Source organism: Oncorhynchus keta, chromosome 27 (assembly GCF_023373465.1).
Source record: "Oncorhynchus keta strain PuntledgeMale-10-30-2019 chromosome 27, Oket_V2, whole genome shotgun sequence".
In the NCBI taxonomy this organism is placed as follows: Eukaryota; Metazoa; Chordata; class Actinopteri; order Salmoniformes; family Salmonidae; genus Oncorhynchus; species Oncorhynchus keta.
Window position 1 is genome coordinate 48,821,239 of NC_068447.1, and position 25,373 is coordinate 48,846,611.

At 42.0% G+C, this 25,373-nt stretch overlaps 1 protein-coding gene across 3 annotated transcripts in view; it reads right to left on the minus strand.

Annotated features, from left to right (window-relative positions):
* The window catches only part of LOC118360235 (agrin-like), a 409,423-nt gene that overhangs the window by 303,853 nt on the left and 80,197 nt on the right, over positions 1 to 25,373 (minus strand). The window lies entirely within an intron of this gene.

The following is a 25,373-nucleotide window of genomic DNA, read 5'->3' on the forward strand; positions in this document are numbered from 1 at the left end:
GCCACTGCCTGTTCACCCCACTATCATCCAGAAGGCGAGGTCAGTACTGATGCATCAAAGTTGGCACCGAGAGACTGAAAAACAGCTTCTATCGCAAGGCCATCAGACTGTTAAACAGCCATCACTAACATTGAGTTGCTGCTGCCAACATACTGACTCAAAAATTGGATGTAATAAATGTATCACTAGCCACTTTATATAATGTTCAGATACCCTACATTACTCATCTCAAGTGTACATACTGTACTCTATACCATCTACTGCATCTTGCCTTTGCCGTTCGGCCATCGCTCATCCACATATTTTATGTACATATTCTTATTCATTGCTTTACACTTGTGAGTGTATAATGTAGTTGTTGTGAAATTGTTACATTACTTGTTAGATATTACTGCATGGTCGGAACTAGAAGCACAAGTATTTCGCTACACTCGCATTAACATCTGCTAACCATGTGTATGTGACCAATAACATTTGATTTGCAATCTTTTATTTCATTTCCGCTCGTTACCATATTTAGCTAGCAGCCTTCATGGAATTTCGCTATTACTTGTGCTAATTTTGTTATCAGTCTGCTACCACACGCCCAATGGGCTTTCTGCGTTTTTATTTTTTAGCCATTGTGTGTCCTAAGCCGGCAGTACCGTAAATGTGCCCCTTTGAGGAGAAGAATAAACGTGAACCCCTCCCCACTCTCTATTTTTAAACGGATAGCTGTTTCCAATGCAAGCAATTGATTGTTGGAATTGAATTAGAAAATGTACATTCTCATATCCTGTCGATTCCCGGTTTTGCGCCAGACACTGTTTGAAGAAACCAAAATCGACTGTCCAATTTTTTCACACCCATTTGCAAAAACTCGAAGCCACAAGATCCACAACGTTTGCTACTCTCTGCCTTTCAGAAACACAGAGACGGCCTCTCAATCAGGAACAAATAGCCACCCTACGATTCTGAGGCATTTTGTATCGCTGAAGCACAAGGGATATAAAAGTTTAAAACATGCGTGGGTCTGTTTGGAATCTGCAGGTCAGCAGTGATAGACAAGGGGCGTCCATCAGCTTCCAGCTGTGAAGCGTATACACACCATTCTGTCCCCCTTTTCTCTAGCCACTTGAATAAATAGGGGGGCTAGCTAACAAATTGGGTAGGAAGGGTTCTTTTTACCATTTTTTTAATTGTCCTCAGTGAACTTCCTGAGACAATAGCGAAAAGGACGCCAAGAGAAAGCAAAATTGCTTGTCTTCACGGCCGAGGCATCAGTTCAGTTGTCAGAAACGGCGTGAGGACCATGAAGACACACTCTCCCCTTCCCCTCATATCATGCTGGTCCCATTTATTTTCATTTCAGGGAAGGGGTGGGGGGGGTTAAAGCTTAATCTAAGATGATCGCCATTGAGGTTCGTGTTGAGCGTCATTAGCATATCTGGCGCCCAGGCCCATAATTATATGATAGAAATAGACGATGGAAATGTTAAAAGGATTCCTTTCGCTCAAACTGCCTCCTTTCAACAATAGGCACAATTTCACTATAATGGAATTATAGATGATTCAATTTCTCACTCAGCAACTTTGTCTTGCATTTACAACTCCTAAAAACGTGCGATTCCCCTCCAGTACGAGTCATTATTCCACAACTCAGCAGAGAGATAGTGGAAGAGATAGCATGAGTACAGCTCCCTCTTTGGGTGCTGGGAGGGAGTTGGGTTATCCACATTTTGACAAGAGGTGAGGGGGTCATAGGGTCCCTTGCTTCCCCTGAGTAGACTCCACTGGCGGATTTGCCTGGGTGAGTGATGGAGGTCAGGTGAAGGTAGGGTACGAGCTGTAAGGGTGCATCGAGTGGCTAAAAACCCTCCCACCCAAGTGTATTCACACCCTGCTCAGCCACTGTTGAAGTTAAATAATAAATGAGTCACACGTTTCTTAGATTCCTGCACTGTTGAGAGATGGGCTGCCTGCAGATCGGAGGGGGATTCACACTGTACCCAGTGGCCTGAAGGGGTGTGTGTGTGTGTCCTCGTGCGTGCATATTCTATCCCCCGGCAAATCTATCAACGCTTACAATTGAGCATCGTTCACCCTTTGAAAAGTTTCTGACTTTTGAGCTCAGGCTCAGGAGGATGGCTCTCTCTGCAAGACATACTATGCTCGCCTAACCTTTTAAGTGATATCTTTTTAGTGAACATATAGGCCTACCAGTCCCAGACACATTCTCTATAGGGTTCAAAACCATGACTAGACTAATGAGCCTGGAGTAAAGGCATTACCATGTCTTTGAATGGGCTGTGTAATTTAAGTGAGACGTTAAAATCAGCCCTTGTCAAAAAGTTATTGGGGGAACATTCAGAACACTCGGGCCTTCCATAAAGTGATGAGTCATGGTGTCACGATCTTGTAAATGAGCGGACCAAGGCGCAGCATGAGTATAGTTCCACATATTTATTTAAGTGAAACTAACAAAACAAAATAACAAAACGTGAGGACGGAGTGCCCAAACACACTAACAAACAATCAATATCCAACAAAACACAGGTGGGGAAATAGCTACCTAAATATGATCCCCAATCAGAGGCAACGATAAACAGCTGCCTCTAATTGGGAACCACATTAGCACCAACATAGAAATAGATATACTAGATCACCACCTAGTCACGCCCTGACCTACTGCACCATAGAGAACCAAGGGCTCTCTATGGTCAGGACGTGACACATGTCGCCGTGGCGGCGATGACGTCAAACAGTCCTCAGTCGGTTAATATGCACCAGCCCAATCTATCATTTCAAGTCCAAGCCCAGCATTATTCCATTTAGCATACTATTTCAACTTTTTGTGCACATTATGTTCCATCTTTGACACAGCACTTTCAGCATCAAACTCTCAATTTCATCATCAATACAGATTTTACTTGTTACTTTTTTCTTGCGGAACATAATGAGTCAAGATGGGCATTTTTCAACACCAGAATATTCATTTGCAGCCATTTAAAAAACGGGACACAGTCACAGTAGTTGATTCTGATCCCCTGAACCCATAAATATCCATGAACGTCAGGCAGGCCAAAGTGATTACATTGTCTCACTTGGGCCAGGGAGAGGAAAGTGAGTCCACTGTGTGTGTACACACACACACACACACACACACACACACACACACACACACACACACACACACACACACACACAGAGAGAGAGAGAGAATGCTCAGCCCTCCGTTTCCCTTGTGTTAAGTGAGATAAAACAGCTGAAAAGGCTGCAATCAATCTTCATCCTGGGTGGCATGGGCTATAGTTTAGCTTGGCGTTAATGAAGGTTGTGTCATTTCTCTCTCCTCCTCTTTTCTGGGAGGGAGATGAAGTAATTGTCGTCTACGTTAATGAAGTGCATCCACCTCTCCCCAAAGATGGAAGAGACAGCAGCCTAGGACCACACACACACAAACACACACAGTACTAGGAAACAGTCACACCACCAACTCTCTAACACAAACACACACAGTACTAGGAAACAGCCACACCACCAACTCTCTACCACAAACACACACAGTACTAGGAAACAGCCACACCACCAACACTCTAACACAAACACACACAGTACTAGGAAACAGTCACACCACCAACTCTCTAACACAAACACACACAGTACTAGGAAACAGTCACACCACCAACTCTCTAACACAAACACACACAGTACTAGGAAACAGTCACACCACCAACTCTCTAACACAAACACACACAGTACTAGGAAACAGCCACACCATCAACTCTCTAACACAAACACACACAGTACTAGGAAACAGCCACACCACCAACTCTCTAACACAAACACACACAGTAGTGGAAACAGTCACACCACCAACTCTCTAACACAAACACACACAGTACTAGGAAACAGTCACACCACCAACTCTCTAACACAAACACACACAGTACTAGGAAACAGCCACACCACCAACTTTCTAACACAAACACACACAGTACTAGGAAACAGTCACACCACCAACTCTCTAACACAAACACACACAGTACTAGGAAACAGCCACACCACCAACTCTCTAACACAAACACACAAAGTACTAGGAAACAGCCACACCACCAACTCTCTAACACAAACACACACAGTACTAGGAAACAGCCACACCACCAACTCTCTAACACAAACACACACAGTACTAGGAAACAGCCACACCACCAACTCTCTAACACAAACACACACAGTACTAGGAAACAGTCACACCACCAACTCTCTAACACAAACACACACAGTACTAGGAAACAGTCACACCACCAACTCTCTAACACAAACACACACAGTACTAGGAAACAGTCACACCACCAACTCTCTAACACAAACACACACAGTACTAGGAAACAGCCACACCATCAACTCTCTAACACAAACACACACAGTACTAGGAAACAGCCACACCACCAACTCTCTAACACAAACACACACAGTACTAGGAAACAGTCACACCACCAACTCTCTAACACAAACACACACAGTACTAGGAAACAGTCACACCACCAACTCTCTAACACAAACACACACAGTACTAGGAAACAGTCACACCACCAACTCTCTAACACAAACACACACAGTACTAGGAAACAGTCACACCACCAACTCTCTAACACAAACACACACAGTACTAGGAAACAGTCACACCACCAACTCTCTAACACAAACACACACAGTACTAGGAAACAGTCACACCACCAACTCTCTAACACAAACACACACAGTACTAGGAAACAGTCACACCACCAACTCTCTTACACAAAACACATAAGGCCAAGACACTATGGTTGGGCTATGTCAACCTTTGTCCTATCGTGATTATGTACCCAAAAAACATTGTGATATACAATGATATTGCCCCCTATTGGCCAACCAAAATTATGTCATTATTTTCATGATGATAAGATCGAATGCTCAATGAATCTTGATTAAATGTTTTCTAATATTCCTTTCTGGTGGAGGAGAGAGGTGTGAGAGGAACGTGTGTGTGAGTGTGAGTGTGTGAGTGTCTGTGTGTGAGTGTCTGTGTGTGTGTGTGTGTGTGTCTGTGTCTGTGTCTGTGTCTGTGTCTGTGAGTCGGACGGCGTGGCGCTCCATGAGAGAACAGTGATTAGAAACGTGATGTCTTATTGTAGTGACATAGAAGCGGTCTACTGTCTTCAGAACTGGATAATATTTGGTTTTAAATAACATTGTTTGTTCAAACTATCATAAAGCTGTGATTGAGAATAACCTATGCCTATAGACTTCCATTGTTATTATATTTGAAAGCCACAACTTTAGAACAACACCTTCGTAGGCTAGAATACTTGGGAAACTATACATAACTTTAACTTGTCTTCAAGCTTTTACAATAGGCCAGTAGGAGAATGAGGATATGTTATTGGCCATTTGGTTTTCAACCTTGCTTAGAGCGATTTTTCTAGGCCTGCATGGACCATTTCTCTCTTAATACACTCAAACTTTATTGAACTTGTCATTCTAATGTGGTGTAGAATATTGATCTTGTTTTTTTCTCTCTCAATGTTATTCCCCTGGCTACCTTACGTTTTTAGGGTATTCAATTTGAACTTTGAAATGGAACTCTGATACATTCATATATTTGATCAGGAGAAAGCATAAAACGATAAATCTTCATATTCATATAGCCTATCGAACAGCTAAAAAAGATAGTTGACTGTCCTTATTAAAAAAGTAATAGGTTTAAGCTATGAATCCCATGAGAGAGAGAATTTTTTCTGTCTGGAAATGTTTGCTCTGCTTTGGTGTGGAATTCTCCATTCTGTCTGGCCTACTCTTGCTTTTTGTATCACATATTTATTGAAATAGGCTACAGCAAATTGGAATAGGCAATTTACTCAGAAAGTCACTTGTGTGCTGCCATAATGTGCATTGCGAGACTCCGTTCTTCATAGTGTGGCGCCAGTAAAGTTCAAATAGGCTAAACCAGAGATGGGCAACTGGTGGCCCGCGGGCGAGATCAACCCCCCAACAATTTGACTGTATGTATATACAGTGGGGAGAACAAGTATTTGATACACTGCCGATTTTGCAGGTTTTCCTACTTACAAAGCATGTAGAGGTCTGTAATTTGTATCATAGGCACACTTCAACTGTGAGTGACGGAATCTAAAAGAAAAATCCAGAAAATCACATTGTATGATTTTTAAGTAATTAATTTGCATTTTATTGCATGACATAAGTATTATATGCATATTATAGTTTCTGGGGTTGAGAAATAGGCAGTTTCAAATGGGTAAACATTTTTTGCCAAAAATGAAAATACTGCCCCATACACGCAAAAGGTTAACAAGACATTTATGGAATGGTTGAAAAAATGAATTTCAATGACTCCTTCCTAAGTGTATGTAAACTTCTGACTTCAACTGTTTATGGACACTTAATCATCATGGTGCTTTTTGATGGAAAGTTTGCAAACATTGATTGAGGTAAGTGTAATTGAGTCATGGGTATCATTATGTTAAGTGTCCCCGTCGACATGGAAATTCCACATCCATGCTACACAGTGGGAACCATACATGCGGACATCATCCGTTCATCTACTCTGCGTCTCACAGAGACACAGCGGTTGAAACTAAAAATCTCAAATTTGCACTATTTTTGTTTGGAAAAATAATGTTCCCAAAGTAAACAGCCTATTTCTGAGGACCAGATGCTAGAATATGCATATAATTGTCAGATTAGGATAGAAAACACTCTAAAGTTTCCAAAACTGTACAAATATGGTCTGTGAGTATAACAGAACTGATATTGCAGGCGAAAACCTGAGGAAAATCCAATCAGGAAGTACTAATTTTGAAACCTCTCTGTTCCTATGCATGCCTATACTCCATGTAAAGGGATATCAACCAAATTCCTTTTTCTATGGCTTCCCTAAGGTGTCAACAGTCTTTAGCCATAGTTTCAGGCCTTTATTTATTTTTTATGAGCGTGAAAGATCACATTGCGTAAGTGGATAGGTGGGGGCTCTCAGAGTGAGTTTTACGCTACATAGTAAAGCGGCCATTGTTTCTCCTGGTGTTATTGAAAAACCTACAGACCCGGTTGATATATTATCGAATATATATTTTAAAAACAACCTGAAGATTGATTATAAAAAACGTTTGACATGTTTCTGTGGATATTATGGATATTATTTGGAATTTTCATGTACGTTTTGGTGACCGCTCTTTCCTGTGGATTTCTGAACATAACGCGACAAACAAACGTCGGTATTTTGGATATAAAAATAATCTTTATGGAACAAAAGGAACATTTGTTGTGTAACTGGGAGTCTCGTGAGTGAAAACAACCGAAGATCATCAATGGTAAACGATCAATTTGATTGCTTTTCTGATTTTCGTGACCTAGCTACTTAATGCTTAGTGTACATAATGATTTGTTGTGCTATCAATACACTTACACAAACGCTTGGATTGCTTTCGCTGTAAAGCATAATTTCAAAATCTGAGGCGAAAGGTGGATTAACAAAAGGCTAAGCTGTGTTTTGCAATATTGCACTTGTGATTTCATGAATATGAATATTTTTTAGTAATATTATTTGACTGTGGCTCTATGCTATTCAGAGGTTGCTGATGAAAATGATCCCGCTAACGGGATGGGTAGCGTCAAGAAGTGAAATTGTTTTGGCAAGTCGGTTAGAACATCTACTTTGTGCATGACACAATACATTTTCAAAAATAGTTTACAGACAGATTATTTCACCCACAATTCCAATGGGTCAGAAGTTTACATTCACTAAGCTGACTGTGCCTTTAAACAGCTTGGAAAATTCCAGAAAATTATGTAATGGCTTTAACTTCTTGGTGACAGGGGGCAGTATTTTCACGTCCGGATGAAATGTATGCCCAAATTCAACTGCCTACTACTCATCCCCAGAAGATAAGATATGCATACTATCTTGCTTGTTTGTAGGTGACCAAATACTTATTTTCCACCATAATTTGCAAATAAATTAATTAGAAATCCTACAATGTGATTTTTTTTCTCTAATTTTGTCTGTCATAGTTGAAGTGTATCTATGATGAAAATTTACAGGCCTCTCTCATCTTTTTAAGTGGGAGAACTTGCACAATTGGTGGATGATTAAATACTTTTTTGCCCCACTGTATTTAAAGGCCTACCTTCAAACTCAGTGCATCTTTGCTTGACATCAGGGGGAAATCAAAAGAAATCAACCAAGACCTCAGAGAAAAATTGTAGATCTCCACAAGTCTGGTTCATCCTTGGGAGCAAATTCCAAACGCCTGAAGGTACCATGTTCATCTGTACAAACAATAGTACACAAGTATAAACACCATGGAACCACGCAGCCATCATACCGCTCAGGAAGGAGACGTGTTCTGTCTCCTAGAGATGAACGTACTTTGGTGCAAAAACTGCAAATCAATCCCGGAACAATAGCAAAGGACTTTGTAAAGTTGCTGGAGGAAACAGGTACGAAAGTATCTATATCCACAGTAAAACGAGTCCTATATCGCCGCTCAGCAAGGAAGAAGCATCTGCTCCAAAACCGCCATAAAAAGCCAGAATACGGTTTGCAAATGTCCTCTGGTTTGAATAAACAAAAATATAACTGTTTGGCCATAATGACCATCGTTATGTTTGGAGGAAAAAGGAGGAGGCTTGCAAGCCGATGAACACCATCCCAACCATGAAGCACGGGGTGGCAGCATCATGTTGTGGGGGTGCTTTGCTGCAGGAGGGTCTGGTGCACTTCACAAAATAGATGGCATAATGAAGCAACATCTCAAGACATCAGTCAGAAAGTTAAAGCTTGGTCGCAAATGGGTCTTCCAAATGGACAATGACCCAAAGCATAATTCCAAAGTTGTGGCAAAATGGCTTAAGGACAACAATGTCAACATTGGAGTGGCCATCACAAAGACGTGACCTCAATCCTGTAGAACATTTGTGGGCAGAACTGAAAAAGTGTGTGCGAGCAAGGAGGCCTACAAACCTGACTCAGTTACACCAGCTCTGTCAGGAGGAATGGGCCAAAATTCACCCAACTTATTGTGGGAAGCTTGTGTAAGGCTACCCAAAACGCTTGACCCAAGTTAAACCATTTAAAGGCAATGCTACCAAATACTAATTGAGTATATGTAAACTTCTGACCCACTGGGAATGTGATAAAATAAATCATTCTCTCTACTATTATTCTGACATTTCACATTCTTAAAATAAAGTATTGATCCTATCTGTCCTAAAACAGGAAATGTTTACTAGGATTAAATGTCAGGAATTGTGAAAAACTGAGTTTAAATGTATTTGGCTAAAAGTGTATGTAAACTTCCGACTTCCACTGTAACTGTACCATACTATTTGCACTGTTAAGCATACTATAGCTGCAACTGTGTAAACCTTTAACTGTCATAATATTCCACCCACTAGTCCCCCCTTATTACCATACGTAGAATGTATGCACACATGACTGTAAGTCGCTTTGGATAAAAGCGTCTGCTAAATGGCATATATTATTTATTATGGCATATATTATCTAGGAGGTCTGTTGTCACTAAGACCATCAAACTATCTCCATGACTCTTGACGCACCTTTGCATCCTAAGGCAAACCTTTGGCAGCCAATAGGCGCAGGCTAGAAGGAAATGTGGGCAGTCCCGTGACAACATAATTCAACATTGATAATATTAATATAAATAATAACAGCACAATATTACAGATTCATGCTCATACTAAGTCATATAGGCTATACTCATGGCAGCCCAGCCTGCTCAGTTCACTGGATCCAATTGTTTGAAAAAAGGAGAAAACATGAAGAGAAAAAAATACCTTCTGGAAATATCTCAATACCAGGTCTTTATGTCCATTGCTGCCTATAGGCAGAGAGACATATTTCATGTAGTCCTTATTATATCCTGTTATATTCCGGCAAAAAGGAAGAAAAAGGAGCATACATTTTAATAGCCTGTCCGTAAAACTTTGTCTTACACTACACTACCCATGATGGGATACATATGTTCAACTTACAGTCCACTCTGACGAGAGCAAAGATGGCAGTACTGAGTAACCCTGTCAAACCAACCTTTCCCCCCACCCCCAGACATTTTTGTTTTTATTTGCGGGTCGTTGCTCTATCACTTCGGCTGTTTTACACGTTACAGTAGGCCTATATAATTAGGATTGAGAATATAAGGGTAGCGTATATAGTTCATGTAAAAATGTAATATACAGTGCATTCAGAAAGTATTCAGACCCCTTCCCCTTTTTCCACATTTTGTTACATTACAGCCTTATTCTAAAATTGATTGAATTCTATTTTTTACTCATCACACCATAATGACAAAACTAAAACAGCTTTTTAGACATTTTAGAAAATGTACATAAGTCTTCAGACCCTTTGCTATGAGACTTGAAATTGAGATCAGGTGCATTCTATTTCAATTTGATTTAACATTTATTTAACTAGGCAAGTCAGTTAAGAACAAATTCTTATTTTCAATGATGGCCTAGGAACAGTGGGTTAACTGCCTGTTCTTGTCAGCTCGGGGATTGGAACTTGCAACCTTTCGGCTGGTAGTCCAATGCTCTAACCACTAGGCTAGCCTGTCGCCCTTGATCTTGCTCGTTGTGAATCCAGCCAACATGTCAGCTTTTCGGCGAAAGCATAAGAAGCTATTATCTGATGATAGCACAACAGTAAACAAAGAGTGAAGCATATTTCAACCCTGCAGGTGCTACACAAAATGCAGAAATAAAATATAAAACATGTCTTACCTTTGAAGAGCTTCTTTTGTTGGCACTCCAATATGTTCCATAAACATCACAATTGGTCCTTTTGTTCGATTAATTCCATCCATATATATCCAAAATGTAAATTTATTTGGCGCGTTCGATCCAGAAAAAAACAGCTTCCAAAATGTGCAACATCACTACAAAATATTTCAAAAGTTGCCTGTAAACTTTGCCAAAACATTTCAAACTACTTTTGTAATACAACTTTAGGCATTTTTAAACATTAATAATCAATCACATTGAAGATGGGTCTATCTGTGTTCAATACAGGAAGACAACAAACCAAGCTACTTTTCAAGTCTTGCGCAACTCTCAACAGTGTTACGCAGTTCCTAGATGGCCGTACTTCTTCATTGCACAAATGAATAACCTCAACCAAATTCCAAAGACTGGTGACATCCAGTGGAAGCGGTAGGAACTGAAAACAAGTTCCTAAGTAATATTGTTTTCCAATGAGAACTCACTGAACAGACAGAGACCTCAAAAACTAAAATTCTGAACGGTTAGTCCTCGGGGTTTTGCCTGCTACATAAGTTCTGTTATACTCACATTCATGATTCAAACAGTTTTAGAAACTACAGAGTGTTTTCTATCCACATCTACTAATACTAAGCATACAGTGCCTTGTGAAAGTATTCGCCCCCTTTCAACTTTGCGACCTTTTGCAACATTTCAGGCTTCAAACAAAGATATAAAACGGTATTTTTTTGTGAAGAATCAACAACAAGTGGGACACAATCATGAAGTGGAACGACATTTATTGGATATTTCAAACTTTTTTAACAAATCAAAAACTGAAAAATTGGGCGTGCAAAATTATTCAGTTAAGTTACTTTTTCCAGAATAACTCCATAATATCGACTGAAACATGGCAAACGTTGTTTAGAATCAATCCTCAAGGTGTTTTTCTACATATCTCTTCAATGATGATTCGTTCCTGGAAGTGTGCTTCTCCCTCTGAATCGCATGGTAAAATGATTGCCACTGAGAATTACGCACCAACTTAGACAAAGGACACCGGACGGACCCCTGGCAAATGTAGTCTCTTATGGCCAATCTTCCAATGATATGCCTACAAATACGTCACAATGCTGCAGACATCTTGGACGAACGGCAGAGAGCATAAGCTCGTTCACGGCTCATTCACAGCCATATAAGGAGACGATAGTAAAACAAATTCAGCTCATTTCCTGTTTGAGGTTTCATCTTGGTTTCGCCTGTAGCATCAGTTCTGGGGCACTCACAGATAATATCTTTGCAGTTTTGAAAACGTCAGAGTGTTTTCTTTCCAAAGCTGCCAATTATATGCATAGTCGAGCATCTTTTCGTGACAAAATATTGCGCTTAAAACGGGCACGTTTTTTTAATCCAATAATGACATAGCTCCCCCCTAGGTTGAAGAGGTTAATGAGAATGACTAATCGAGTTATATTCGGAAAATTATAACTCCGTAAATCTCAACATTTTCCATGGTGCCCCTACTTCCTAGTTAATTCATGTTTACATGATTAGTTTAATCACGTAATAATTAAACCTAGAGAACCAATTTTATATAAATAAGTCTTCACATTTAATGATAGTCCAGACACGACACAGGTAATAATTAACTTCACTAGGGTAGGGGGCACTATTTTCACATCCGGGTGAAAAGCATGCCCAAAGTAAACTGCCTGCTACTCAGGCCCAGAAGCTAGGATATGCATATATAGATTTGGATAGAAAACACTCTAAAGATTCCAAAACTGTTAAAATAAGGTCTGAGTATAACATAACTGAGTTGGCAGGCAAAAACCTGAGAAAAATCCATCCAGGAGGTGGGATTCTTTTATGTTTGTTGTTTTCTATTGAATGTCATTACAGTATCCATTGACTTAGGACTCCAATTGCACTTCCTATGGCTTCCACTTGATGTCGACAGTCTTTAGACATTGTTTCAGGCTTGTATTCTGAAAAATGAGGGAGTAAGAGCACTCTGAATGAGTGGACACTGCAGTGTCCCAGAGCTTTTTCATGCGCGCGACCGAGAGCCTTTTTTGTTTACCTTTTATATTGACGACGTTATTGTCCTGTTGAAATATTATTGATTATTATGACTAAAACAACCTGAGGGTTGATTATGAACATCGTAAGACATGTTTCTACGAATTTTAAGGATACTATTTGGATTTTTCGTCTGCCTGTGGTGACTGGGTTTGAGCCTGTGGATTACTGAACAAAACGCGCTAACAAAACTGAAGTTTTTTTAATATAAAAATGGACTTTATCGAACAAAACAAACATTTATTGGGTAACTGGGAGTCTTGTGAGTGCAACCATATGAAGATAATCAATGGTAAGTGATTCATTTTATCTCTACTTCTGACTTTTGTTACTCCTCTACTTGGCTGGTTAAAGTTTGTAATGATTTATCTGCTGGGCGCTGTTCTCAGATAATCGCATGGTACGCTTTCGCCGTAAAGCCTTTTTGAAATCTGACACCGTGGTTGGATTAACATGAAGTTAATCTTTAAACCAATGTATAACACTTGTATGTTTTATGAATTTTTATAATGAGTATTTCTGTTTTTGAATTTGGCGCTCTGTAACTTCACTGGATGTTGGCCAGGCGGGACGCTAGCGTCCCACGTACCCTAGTGAGGGTATTAAACATAGTTAGTTGATTCGATAATTAATAGTCATCAGATTAATGAAAGTAAAGTCACGACAGTAGTGAAGTAAAAGTAACATTTAAAAAAATATAAATAGTAAAGTAAAGTACAGATACCCTAAAAAACAACTTAAGTAGTACTTTCGTGTAGTACTTTCAGATCCACGAGCCACTGTGGCCATTATCTATCACCCCAATAAAAGTGTCAGACATGGAAAGTCAGAGAGACAGTGCAGTAGAGTAGGGTGGAGGGATATGTGGGGTCTGGAGATGCTGAGGTGCACATGTCTCATTCTCTCCCTCTCCTCTATTTCTTCACTCTTTTGGTCTTCCTGTCCATCCCTTTCTGTCTCTCTCACATGCTCTCCCTGAAAGGTCACATCAGAAGCAATAAGCTTAATTGTTCTGACAATGAAAGAGCAGGAGATGACATGAGAATGCTACAGCTCCTTAAACTATTGTTCAACCTGATAGAATAAAGAAACAGAGAGCTACTCCCCTCCTCCCTTCCTCTACCTGTCCTTCTGCCGTAACCCATCCCTCGACCCTGTTCTTATCCCAGAGGGGGACTTTGCAAGCAGTAGTCATTATGGGGAACGGAATGTCACTGCCGCATTAGCCTGATGGGATGGGTACATCTTTATCAGAAGCCACTGGGCTCTGTGTAGACGGACGTCTGTGGCTGCGTCCTGATTCTCAACACTTGCACACACCCCGTCACTCAACAGATAGATGGGTATATTTTAGTACAGTAGTATGGTTAGCTGCCAGCTGTCCAGGACCTCTTGTGGTATCTATGAACCACAGTGAAACCAATAGAGCAGTGGCCCTTAGTGAGACGACAGCTACACTTCAGGCAACATGCAGCAGAGACATACAGTAAAGACAGCATGACGGCAGTACTTGTATTCAAACAGAGGGCACTCTATTAGGGGATTGTACAGTACGCTGATGAGGAGCGCAAATGTTGGTCGTTAATCATGGCTCGACTATAAAACGGGTGACTGAAGAGATCATCTAAGATCGCGTAAGAAATGACACAGCTAATAGCAGGAGTGGAACGAACAATGGTGCCAAACTGTGGCTGTCGTCTTGCGCCTGCCTATAATTTTACTCTCTGACAACCTTGACTGGTTGATCCACTCCAGGCTGGTTGATGGAGGTGGTAATGTTATTTTTTTTTATTTTACCTTTATTTAACAAGGTAGGCCAGTTGAGAACAAGATCTCATTTACAAATGCGACCTGGCAAAGATAAAGCAAAGCAGTGCTACACATACAACAACACAGAGTTACACATAAACAAACGTTCAGTCAATAACACAAAATAAAATAAAAATTTGAAAGATCTATGTACAGTGTGTGTAAATGTGTAGATGAGTAGAGAGGTAGGCAATAAATATGCGGTGAAAATGATTACAATTTAGCATTAATACTGGAGTGATATATGTGCAGACAATGATGTGCAAGTAGAGATAATGGGTGCAAAACAGCAAGAGGGTAATAATAATATTAGAAATAGTAATAATATTGGGATATTATATAATAACAATAATATTGAGATGAGGTAGTCGGGGGTGCTATTTATACACTGCTCAAAAAAATAAAGGGAACACTTAAACAACACAATGTAACTCCAAGTCAATCACACTTCTGTGAAATCAAACTGTCCACTTAGGAAGCAACACGGATTGACAATACATTTCACATGCTGTTGTGCAAATGGAATAGACAACAGGTGGAAATTATAGGCAATTAGCAAGACACCCCCAATAAAGGAGTGGTTCTGCAGGTGGTGACCACAGACCACGTCTCAGTTCCTATGCTTTCTGGCTGATGTTTTGGTCACTTTTGAATGCTGGCGGTGCTTTCACTCTAGTGGTAGCATGAGACGGAGTCTACAACCCACACAAGTGGCTCAGGTAGTGCAGCTCATCCAGTATGGCACATCAATGCGAGCTGTGGCAAGAAGGTTTGCTGTGTCTGTCAGCGTAGTGTCCAGAGCATGGAGGCGCTACCAGGAGACAGGCCAGTACATCATGAGACGTGGAGGAGGCCATAGGAGGGCAACAACCCAGCAGCAGGACCGCTACCTCCGCCTTTGTGCAAGGAGGAGCAGGAGGAGCACTGCCAGAGACCTGCAAAATGACCACCAGCAGGCCACAAATGTGCATGTGTCTGCTCAAACGGTCAGAAACCGACTCCATGAGGGTGGTATGAGGGCCCGACGTCCACAGGTGGAGAACACCAAGATTGGCAAATTCGCCACTGGCGCCCTGTGCTCTTCACAGATGAAAGCAGGTTTACACTGAGCACATGTGACAGACTTGAGAGTCTGGAGACACCGTGGAGAACGTTCTGCTGCCTGCAACATCCTCCAGCATGACCGGTTTGGCTGTGGGTCAGTCATGGTGTGGGGTGGCATTTCTTTGGGGGGCCCGCCCGTTCCCCAGACCTGATTCCAATCGAGCACATCTGGGACATCATGTCTCGCTCCATCCACCAACACCACGTTGCACCACAGACTGTCCAGAAGTTTGCGGATGCTTTAGTCTAGGTCTGGGAGGAGATCCCTCAGGAGACCATCCGCCACCTCATCAGGAGCATGCCCAGGCGGTTTAGGGAGGTTATACAGGCACGTGGAGGCCACACACACTACCGAGCCTCATTTTGACTTGTTTTAAGGACATTACATCAAAGTTGGATCAACCTGTAGTGTGGTTTTCCACTTTAATTTTGAGTGTGACTCCAAATCCAGACCTCCATGGGTTGATAAATTTGATTTCCATTGATCATTTTTGTGATTTTGTTGTCAGCACATTCAACTATGTAAAGAAAAAAGTATTTCATAAGAATATTTCATTCATTCAGATCTAGGATGTGTTATTTTAGTGTTCCCTTTATTTGAGCAGTATATATATATATATATATATTTACATTTACATTTACATTTAAGTCATTTAGCAGACGCTCTTATCCAGAGCGACTTACAAATTGGTGCATTCACCTTATGACATCCAGTAGAATAGTCACTTTACAATATACACAGTAGTAAGAAAAATATGTGAACCCTTTGGAATTACCTGGATTTCTGCATAAACTTGACATAAAATTAGATCTGATGTTCATCTAAGTCACAACAATAGACAAGCACAGTGTGCTTAAACTATTAACACACAAATTGTTGTCTATATTGAATACATCATTTAAACATCCACAGTGTATGTTGGAAAAAGTATGTGGACCCCAAGGCTAATTGTTAGGCTTCGAAGAGTGATGGGTGTGGAGTCAGACCAAACAAAACGAAAAGGGGAAAAGGGATCGGTAGCAGCTAGTAGACCGGTGACGACGACCGCCGAGCGCCACCCGAACGGGAAGAGGAGCCAACTTCGGTGGTAGTCGTGCCACTAATGTATTCTCTAAAAGCTAATTGGAGTCAGGAGTCCACTAACCTGGAGTCGAATCAATGAGACGAGATTGGATATTTTGGTTAGAGCTTCCCTGCCCCATAAAAAAACACTCACAACATTTGAGTTTGCTATTCACAAGAAGCATTGCCTGATGTGAACCATGCCTCGAACAAAAGAGGTCTCATAAGACCTAATATTAAGAATTGTTGCTTTGCATAAAGCTGGAAAGGGTTACAAAAGTATTATTAAAAGTCAGTCCGCTGTAAGACAAATTGTCTAGAAATGGAGAAATACCATCACTGTTGCTACTCTCCCTAAGAGTGGCCGTCCTGCTCCCTCTAATTCTCTCTCCCTCCCTCTCCTCAGGAGGACCTGAGCCCTGGGACCATGCCTCAGGACTACCTGGCCTAATGACTCCTTGATGTCCTCAGTCCACCTGGTCGTGTTGCTGCTCCAGTTTCAACTGTTCTGCCTGCGGCTATGAACCCTGACCTGTTCACCGGACGTGCTACCTTGTCCCGGACCTGCTGTTTTCAACTCTCTCTCTCTCTACCGCACCTGCTGTCTAACTCTGAATGATCGGCTATGAAAAGCCAAAAGCCAACTGACATTTACTCCTGAGGTGCTGACCTGTTGCACCCTCTACAACCTCTGTGATTATTATTTTTGGACCCTGCTGGTCATCTATGAACATTTGAACATCTTGGCCATGTTCTGTTATAATCTCCACCCGGCACAGCCAGAAGAGGACTGGCCATCCCTCAGAGCCTGGTTCTTCTCTTGGTTTCTTCCTAGGTTCCCGCTTTCCTAGGGAGTTTTTCCTAGCCACCGTGCTTCTACATCTACATTTCTTACTGTTTGGGGTTTTAGCCTGGGTTTCTGTGTAGCACTTTGTGACATCGGTTGATGTAAAAAGGGCTTCATAAATACATTTGATTGATTGAACAGGACAACAACCCAAAAGTAAATCAACAACAGAATGGACTGAACAGAGGAAAATACACCTTCTGGAGTGGCCCAGTCAGCCCTGACCTCAACCCGATTGAGATGATGTGGCATGACCTCAAAAGAATGGTTCACACCAGACATTCCAAGAATATTGTTGAACTGAAACGGTTTTGTAAAGAGGAATGGTCCAAAGTTGACTATTGTGCATGTCTGATACGCAACTACAGAACACTTTTTGATGAGGTTATTGCTGCCAAAGGAGGGTGAACCTGTTAATTAAAACCAAAGGTTCTCATACTTTTTCCAACTTGCACTTGTGAATGTTTACACGGCATGTTCAATAAAGACAAGAAAACATATAATTGCTTGTGTGTTATTAGTACAAGCAGACTGGGTTTGTCTATTGCTGTGACTTAGATGAAGATCAGATCAAATGTTATGACCAGTTTATGCAGAAATCCAGGTCCAGGCTTTTTCTTCACACTGTATATTCATTGGAGAAATGTACTGCTCATTTGAAAGATTTAATTTCAGATTTATTTTTCAAATTCATAAAAAGGCCCTGACAAAGTGATACTCCCTGTTGATTTCCTAAAACAGCCATATCAGCATGCAGCCTCATATCATGAAAGCAGAGCTCATAGAGGCAATTATTTTATTCCACTTTATTAAGTGAACTACATATTATTATCACCATCTTCATCGTCATTATGTAAGTGTAATCACATAATGAATTGCCTCTAGGGTTTTGAAATCCACACAGAATGTTAAATGTCACAACCAGCAATTAAATTAACGGACATGCTTGTTCATATATTGAAGTACAGAGAACAGGGATGTGATGTCAATGATATTGTGCAGTGTGTGTGATCAGTGGTTGTGGAAGCAGGCATGCCAGCAAGGCTAGGCAGGCACCATGTGATCTAGTGTAACGGCACAAAGCCAATGTCTACAGTAATACCGTATTGCATCTTGCCATTCACACAGAGGTTGAATGGTGACTCGGCTAATATCAGGACATGTCTGTCAAAGTCCAAAACATCGTAGAGAAAACCAACACTAGCAATCCCAGATGGAGCTGTCTGACAGAAGTTTAATAACTCACTTATATGTTCTTTTAACAAAAATTCCCTGCACCCTAATCCTATCAATGTTGACAAGACAGAACATACAGATCAGGGACCAGGCTATATATAATATGGTAGTAATATAGTAGACTAGACTGCACAGTGGTGTCGACCACAGCCTTGTTAACATGCATTAGCTCCTGGCGGCTACACTAACCACCAGCAGATGTGCAGGAGGAGGGTGGCCAGCAATTGTACGTACGGGTTTTCCCCCACACCACATCCAGCTGGGTTTAAAACCCACGCTAGACAGTCACCCTGTCTGGGGGAGAGAGAAAGACAGAGAATAGAGAGGAGAGAGAAGAGAGGGGGAGGAAGAGAGAGGAAGTGGCACAATGGCCAAGTATGCACTTTAGAGAGGAGTTGCCTTCATCCAAATCATATTGGCCATCAAAGGTTGCAGGGCCATTGCTTATTGCTCTATTATAATTGGGGTGGGGGCATCAGCAACGTTTTCATACATTCAACACTCCTATTCTTTTAACTTCCTGCAACAAAATGGCAGATCTTGACCAAGTGTCCACTACGGCTTGGAACTGACAGTGGCCTAACGATACGAATTTATCACGATACTTAGGTACGGCGATTCTCACGGTTCTATATGTAAAAATCAAATCAATCAAAATCTAATTTTATTTGTCATATGCTTCGTAAACAACAGGTGAAGACTGAAGATAAAATACTTACTTACGGGTAACTTTTCCAGCAGTTAAAGATAAAGATACGGCCTCTCGAGGGGGCAGCGGTCTAAGGCACCCGTAGATCCCAGGTCACAGTCGGCCGCACCCGGGGGACCAATGAGGCGGCGAACAATTAGACCAGCTTCTTCCGGGATAGGGGAGGGTTTGGCCGGCCGGGATGTCCTTGTCCCACTGCACTCAAGCGACTCCTTGTGGCACCTGCATGCCGACATTGGTCGCCAGGTGTACGGTGTTTCCTCCCAGACACATTGGTGCCGCAGTGTGTAAAGAAGCAGTGCGGCTTGGAAGGGCCATGTTTCGGAGGTCGCATGGCTCTCGACCTTCGCCTCTCCTGAGTCCGTAGGGGAGTAGCAGCGATTGGAAAAGACTAACTACCAATTGGATATCACGAAATTGGGTAGGAAAAGGTTTTTAAAATAGAAAGATACATCAACATAAAATCTTAGAAATAGTGACAAGGAATAAACACAGTGAAAAACGAACAACAATAGCGAGTAAAAATAACATGGCTACAGTTGAAGTCGGAAGTTTACATACACCTTAGCCAAATACATTTAACCTAAGTTTTTCACAATTCCTGACATTTAATCCTAGTAAGAATTCCGTGTCTTAGGTCAGTTAGGATCACCACTTTATCGGCACAGCCAGAAGAGGACTGGCCACCCCTCATAGCCTGGTTCCTCTCTAGGTTTTTCTAGGGAGTTTTTCCTAGCCACTGTGCTTCTACACCTGCATTGCTCGCTGTTTGGGGTTTTTGGCTGGGTTTCTGTACAGCACTTTGAGATATCAGCTGATGTAAGAAGGGCTTTGTAAATAAATTTGATTTGATTTGTAAGAATGTGAAGTGTCAGGATAATAGTATAGAGAATTATTTATTTCAGCTTTTACTTCTTTCATCACATTCCCAGTGGGTAGGAAGTTTACATACACTCAATTAGTATTTGGTAGCATTGCCTTTAAATTGTTTATGTGCTTCCCACAATAAGTTGGGTGAATTCTGGCCCATTCCTGCCAACCCCGTGCTTCATGGTAGGGATGGTGTTCTTTGGCTTACAAGCCTCCTCCTTTTTCCTCCAAACATAACAATGGTCATTATGGTCAAACAGTTTTATTTTTGTTTCATCAGACCACAGGACATTTTTCCAAAAAGTACGATCTTTGTCCCCATGTGCAGTTGCAAACCGTAGTCTGGCTTTTTTATGGCGGTTTTGGAGTAGATGCTTCTTCCTTGCTGAGCGGCCTTTCATGTCGATATAGGACTCGTTTTACTGTGGATATAGATACTTTTGTACCTGTTTCTCTTCACAAGGTCCTTTGCTGTTGTTCTGGACCGTGTAAAAATCATCTGTCCTCGTTTGCAACATTCACTACTGAGTTCCAAGCTGCCTCTCGAAGCAACGTCAGCACAAGAACTGTTTGTCGGAAGCTTCATGAAATGGATTTCCATGGCCGAGAAGCAGCACACAAGCCTAAGATCGCCATGTGCAATACCAAGTGTAGGCCGGAGTGGTGTCAAGCTCGCCGCCATTGGACTGAAGCAGTGAAAACGCGTTCTCTCCATATTACTGCCCATGATTTTAGAATGAGACTTTCGACGAGGTGTCCACATTCTTTTGGTCATGTAGTGTAGCTAGTTATCAGTCTTGTTGAGCAATCTTATGGCTTGGGGGCACAAGCTGTTCAGGGTCCTGTTGGTTCCAGGCTTGGTGCAACTCTTGCCATGCGGTAGCAGAGAAAACAGTCTATGGCTTGGGTTGCTGGAGTATTTGAAAAATGTCTGGGCCTTCCTCTGACACGGTCTAGTATAGAGGTCCTGGATTTACTGGGCCATACTCAACACTTGTAGCGCCTTGCGGTCGGGATCCTTGCTAGAAGAGGCGTTGTTCGTGCCTTCTTTACAACTGTGTGGGAGTGTGTTGACCATGTTACTTCCTTAGTGACACGAGAAACTTGCGACTCTCAAAGCTGCACCACTACAGCCTGTTTCCTGTTTCCTGTACTCCACGATCAGCTCCTTTGCCTTGCTGACGTTGAGGGAAAGGTTGTTGACCTCCTCCCTATAATATAAACTGCCTCATCGGTGATCAGTCCTACCACCGTCTTATCGTCGGCAAACTTGATGATGGTGTTGAAGTCGTACATGGCCAAGCAGTCGTGGGTGAACAGGGAATACAGGAGATGTATTGGGATCTGATACTGCGATTTTATTGCGATTAGACGTTCCAAACATACTCCTCACTAGATGTCTGCTGCAGAAACAAGAGAGTACATGACAAAATTAGTTTTGATCAGTCATGCAAATTAAAGTGCTTAAAGCACATTGGCTCACTATTTGAAAAGTTAGAGGTGGGAGTTCCCCATCTGTAAAACTCAAGCTGGTCCAAAATGAGCTAATCAGGCAGGGAGCAGAGTCTTACTGTAATAATAAAGCCAACAACGAACAACGTTGTACAGGGTATGAGTTTATGGACTGAGTGTGCAGACATCAACCGGGTAGGAAAAAAACACTGTTTTCCTCTATTTTAGTGGAGGAGAGCTGGAAAAGAGGTTCAGGAAAGGCGTGCAGACGGGCCGTGGGTCGATATTTACAGGCCTGTAGAGAGCAGACATAAAGCATGGAGTGACATCAGAGCCGTCTGAAAACAAAGGGTTGTGACCATCTGTTAAAGTTGGGTTATGTGGTGAGTGTATAATCCCTTTTCGGACCAGATAAGATTTTAATGGGGGAGCTCAAGTAATGTAATGACAGTGCATTCGGAAAGTATTCAGACCCCTTCGCTTTTTCCACATTTTGTTACGTTACAGCCTTATTCTGAAAGTGATTAAATCTACACACAATACCCAACAATGAAAAAGCAAAAACTTTGTTTTATTTTTATGAAAAATTATAACTGAAATATCACAATTACATAAGTATTCAGACCCTTTACTCAGTACTTTGTTGAAGCACCTTTGGCAGCGATTACAGCCTCGAGTCTTCTTGGGTATGATGCTACAAGCTTGGCCCACCTGTATTTGGGGAGTTTCTCCCATTCTACTCTGCAGATCCTCTCAAGATATGTCAGGTTGGATGGGGAGCGTCACTGCACAGCTATTTTCAGGTCTCTCCAGAGATGTTCAAGTCCGGGCTCTGGCTGGGCCACTCGAGGACATTCAGAGACGTGTCCCGAAGCCACTTCTGCGACGTCTTGGCTGTGTGCTTAGGGTCGTTGTCCTGTTGGAAGGTGAACCTTTGACCCTGGAACAGATTTCCTCCAGAGGTGACACTTGTCATTCAGGCAAAATATATTAATCTTGGTTTTATCTTGTTTCTCATGTTCAGAGTCCTTTAGGTGCCTTATGACAAACTCCAAGCAGGCTGTCGTGTGTCTTTTCCTGAGAAGTGGTTTCCGTCTGGCCACAATACCATAAAGGCGTGATTGGTGGAGTGCTGCAGAGATGGTTGTCCTTCTGGAAGGTTCTCTGATCTCCACAGAGGAACTCTGGAGCTCTGTCAGAGTGACCCTCGGGTTCTTGGTCACCTCTCTGACCAAGGCTTTTCTCCCCCGATTGCTAAGATTGGCCGGGGCAACCAGCTCTAGGTTGAGTCTTGGTGGTTCTAAACTTCATTCATTTAATAATGATGGAGGCCACTGTGTTCTTGGGGACCTTCGATGCTGCAGAAATGTTTTGGTACCCTCCCCCAGATCTTTGCCTCGACACATTCCTGTCTCAGAGCTCTACGGACAATTCCTTCAACCTCATGGTTTGGTTTTTGATCTGACATGCACTGTCAACTGTGGGACCTTTCTAAACACCAGGTGTGTGCCTTTCTAAATCATGTCCAATCAATTGAATTTACCACAGGTGGACTCCAATCAAGTTGTAGAAACATCAAGGATGATCAATGGAAACAGGATGCACCTTGAGCTCAATTTTTAGTCTCATAGCAAAAGGTCTGAATACTTAACATATGTTCATAAGGTACTTCTGTTTTTTTTTATTTTTAATGCATTTACATTTATGAGGTATTGTGTGTAAATTGATAAGGGGAAAAACTATTTAATCCATTTTAGAATAAGGCTGAAACTTAACAAAATTAGAAAAACAGGAAGGGGTCTGAATACTTTCCAAGTGGACTGTATGTGCACGAGCACAAATCACCACATCCATAATTTTGTCCCGTCCAAATCTGCCATGTCAGTAGTTTTTACTTGGCAGGAAGGCTATTATCCCAGCCTTAAAAAACAGTTTTTCGTCAAACTCCCAGGGTCTCTGATAATACTTATCCTGTGTGAATAGTCATCCCTGTGTTTTGAGGGATATTACAGAGTTTAACAGGTGCTGCACCCAGTTTGAGTAAGTAGGGAACGCATGTAGGTTTAAAACAATGTGCTGTGCACGTAGCCTCCAGATGAATTCATTGTTTTGTCACGTATCAACTTTGCTCGTGCCATACCTCTCTTCTAGAAGATGAGGTGGACAATATCGTGCCAATGAATTGATAAATTGCCAAACACATCAGGTAATGAAATGTCTGCAAAGGTTATAGTTCATGGTTCTTATTGATATGCATTATTATTTAGACTTTCTCTGAACTTAGGCCAACATTAGGCTGTCCCTAGACATTTGAAATATCATCATGCCTAGAAGAACCTCCAGGCTTCCTTCATAACTCTAGACTTTTTATGAGGAAAAAATATAATTACAGGGGCAGTTTGGTAAACTAATCCCGTCCGAAGCAACAACTGGAAAAACGCACAAGTTGTAGGATAATAATGACATAACCGACGTTCCAATACTGGTCCCACGCGAATAGAGCTTAAGCATGCTGCATAGTGACAAAGCAAGATTTGCAGTACAGTCCGTCTACCTCTGTACAGAGACTGATACACCAGAGCACAATAGTGTGTGTAACTGTGAGTGGAAGGGGGGGAAGGAGAGAAGAAATAAGAATGAGAGAGAAAGTAAAGACAAGACAAAAAATATGGATGTAATGATTATGCAGTGAGTGCCTGAGAGGGAGGAATGCAGTGAGTGCCTGAGAGGGAGGATGCAGTGAGTGCCTGAGAGGGAGGATGCAGTGAGTGCCTGAGAGGGAGGAATGTAGTGAGTGCCTAAGAGGGAGGAATGCAGTGAGTGCCTGAGAGGGAGGAATGCAGTGAGTGCCTGAGAGGGAGGAATGCAGTGAGTGCCTGAGAGGGAGGAATGCAGTGAGTACCTGAGAGGGAGGAATGCAGTGAGTACCTGAGAGGGAGGAATGCAGTGAGTGCCTGAGAGGGAGGAATGCAGTGAGTACCTGAGAGGGAGGAATGCAGTGAGTGCCTGAGAGGGAGGAATGCAGTGAGTGCCTGAGAGGGAGGAATGCAGTGAGTACCTGAGAGGGAGGAATGCAGTGAGTGTCTGAGAGTGAGGAATGCAGTGAGTGTCTGAGAGTGAGGAATGCAGTGTCTGTCTGAGTGTGAGGAATGCAGTGAGTGTCTGAGAGTGAGGAATGCAGTGAGTGTCTGAGAGTGAGGAATGCAGTGAGTGTCTGAGAGTGAGGAATGCAGTGAGTGTCTGAGAGGGAGGAATGCAGTGAGTGTCTGAGAGGGAGGAATACAGTGAGTGCCTGAGAGGGAGGAATACAGTGAGTGCCTGAGAGGGAGAAATGCAGTGATTGTCTGAGAGGGAGGAATGCAGTGAGTGTCTGAGAGGGAGGAATGCAGTGAGTGTCTGAGAGGGAGGAATGCAGTAAGTGTCTGAGAGGGAGGAATGCAGTGAGT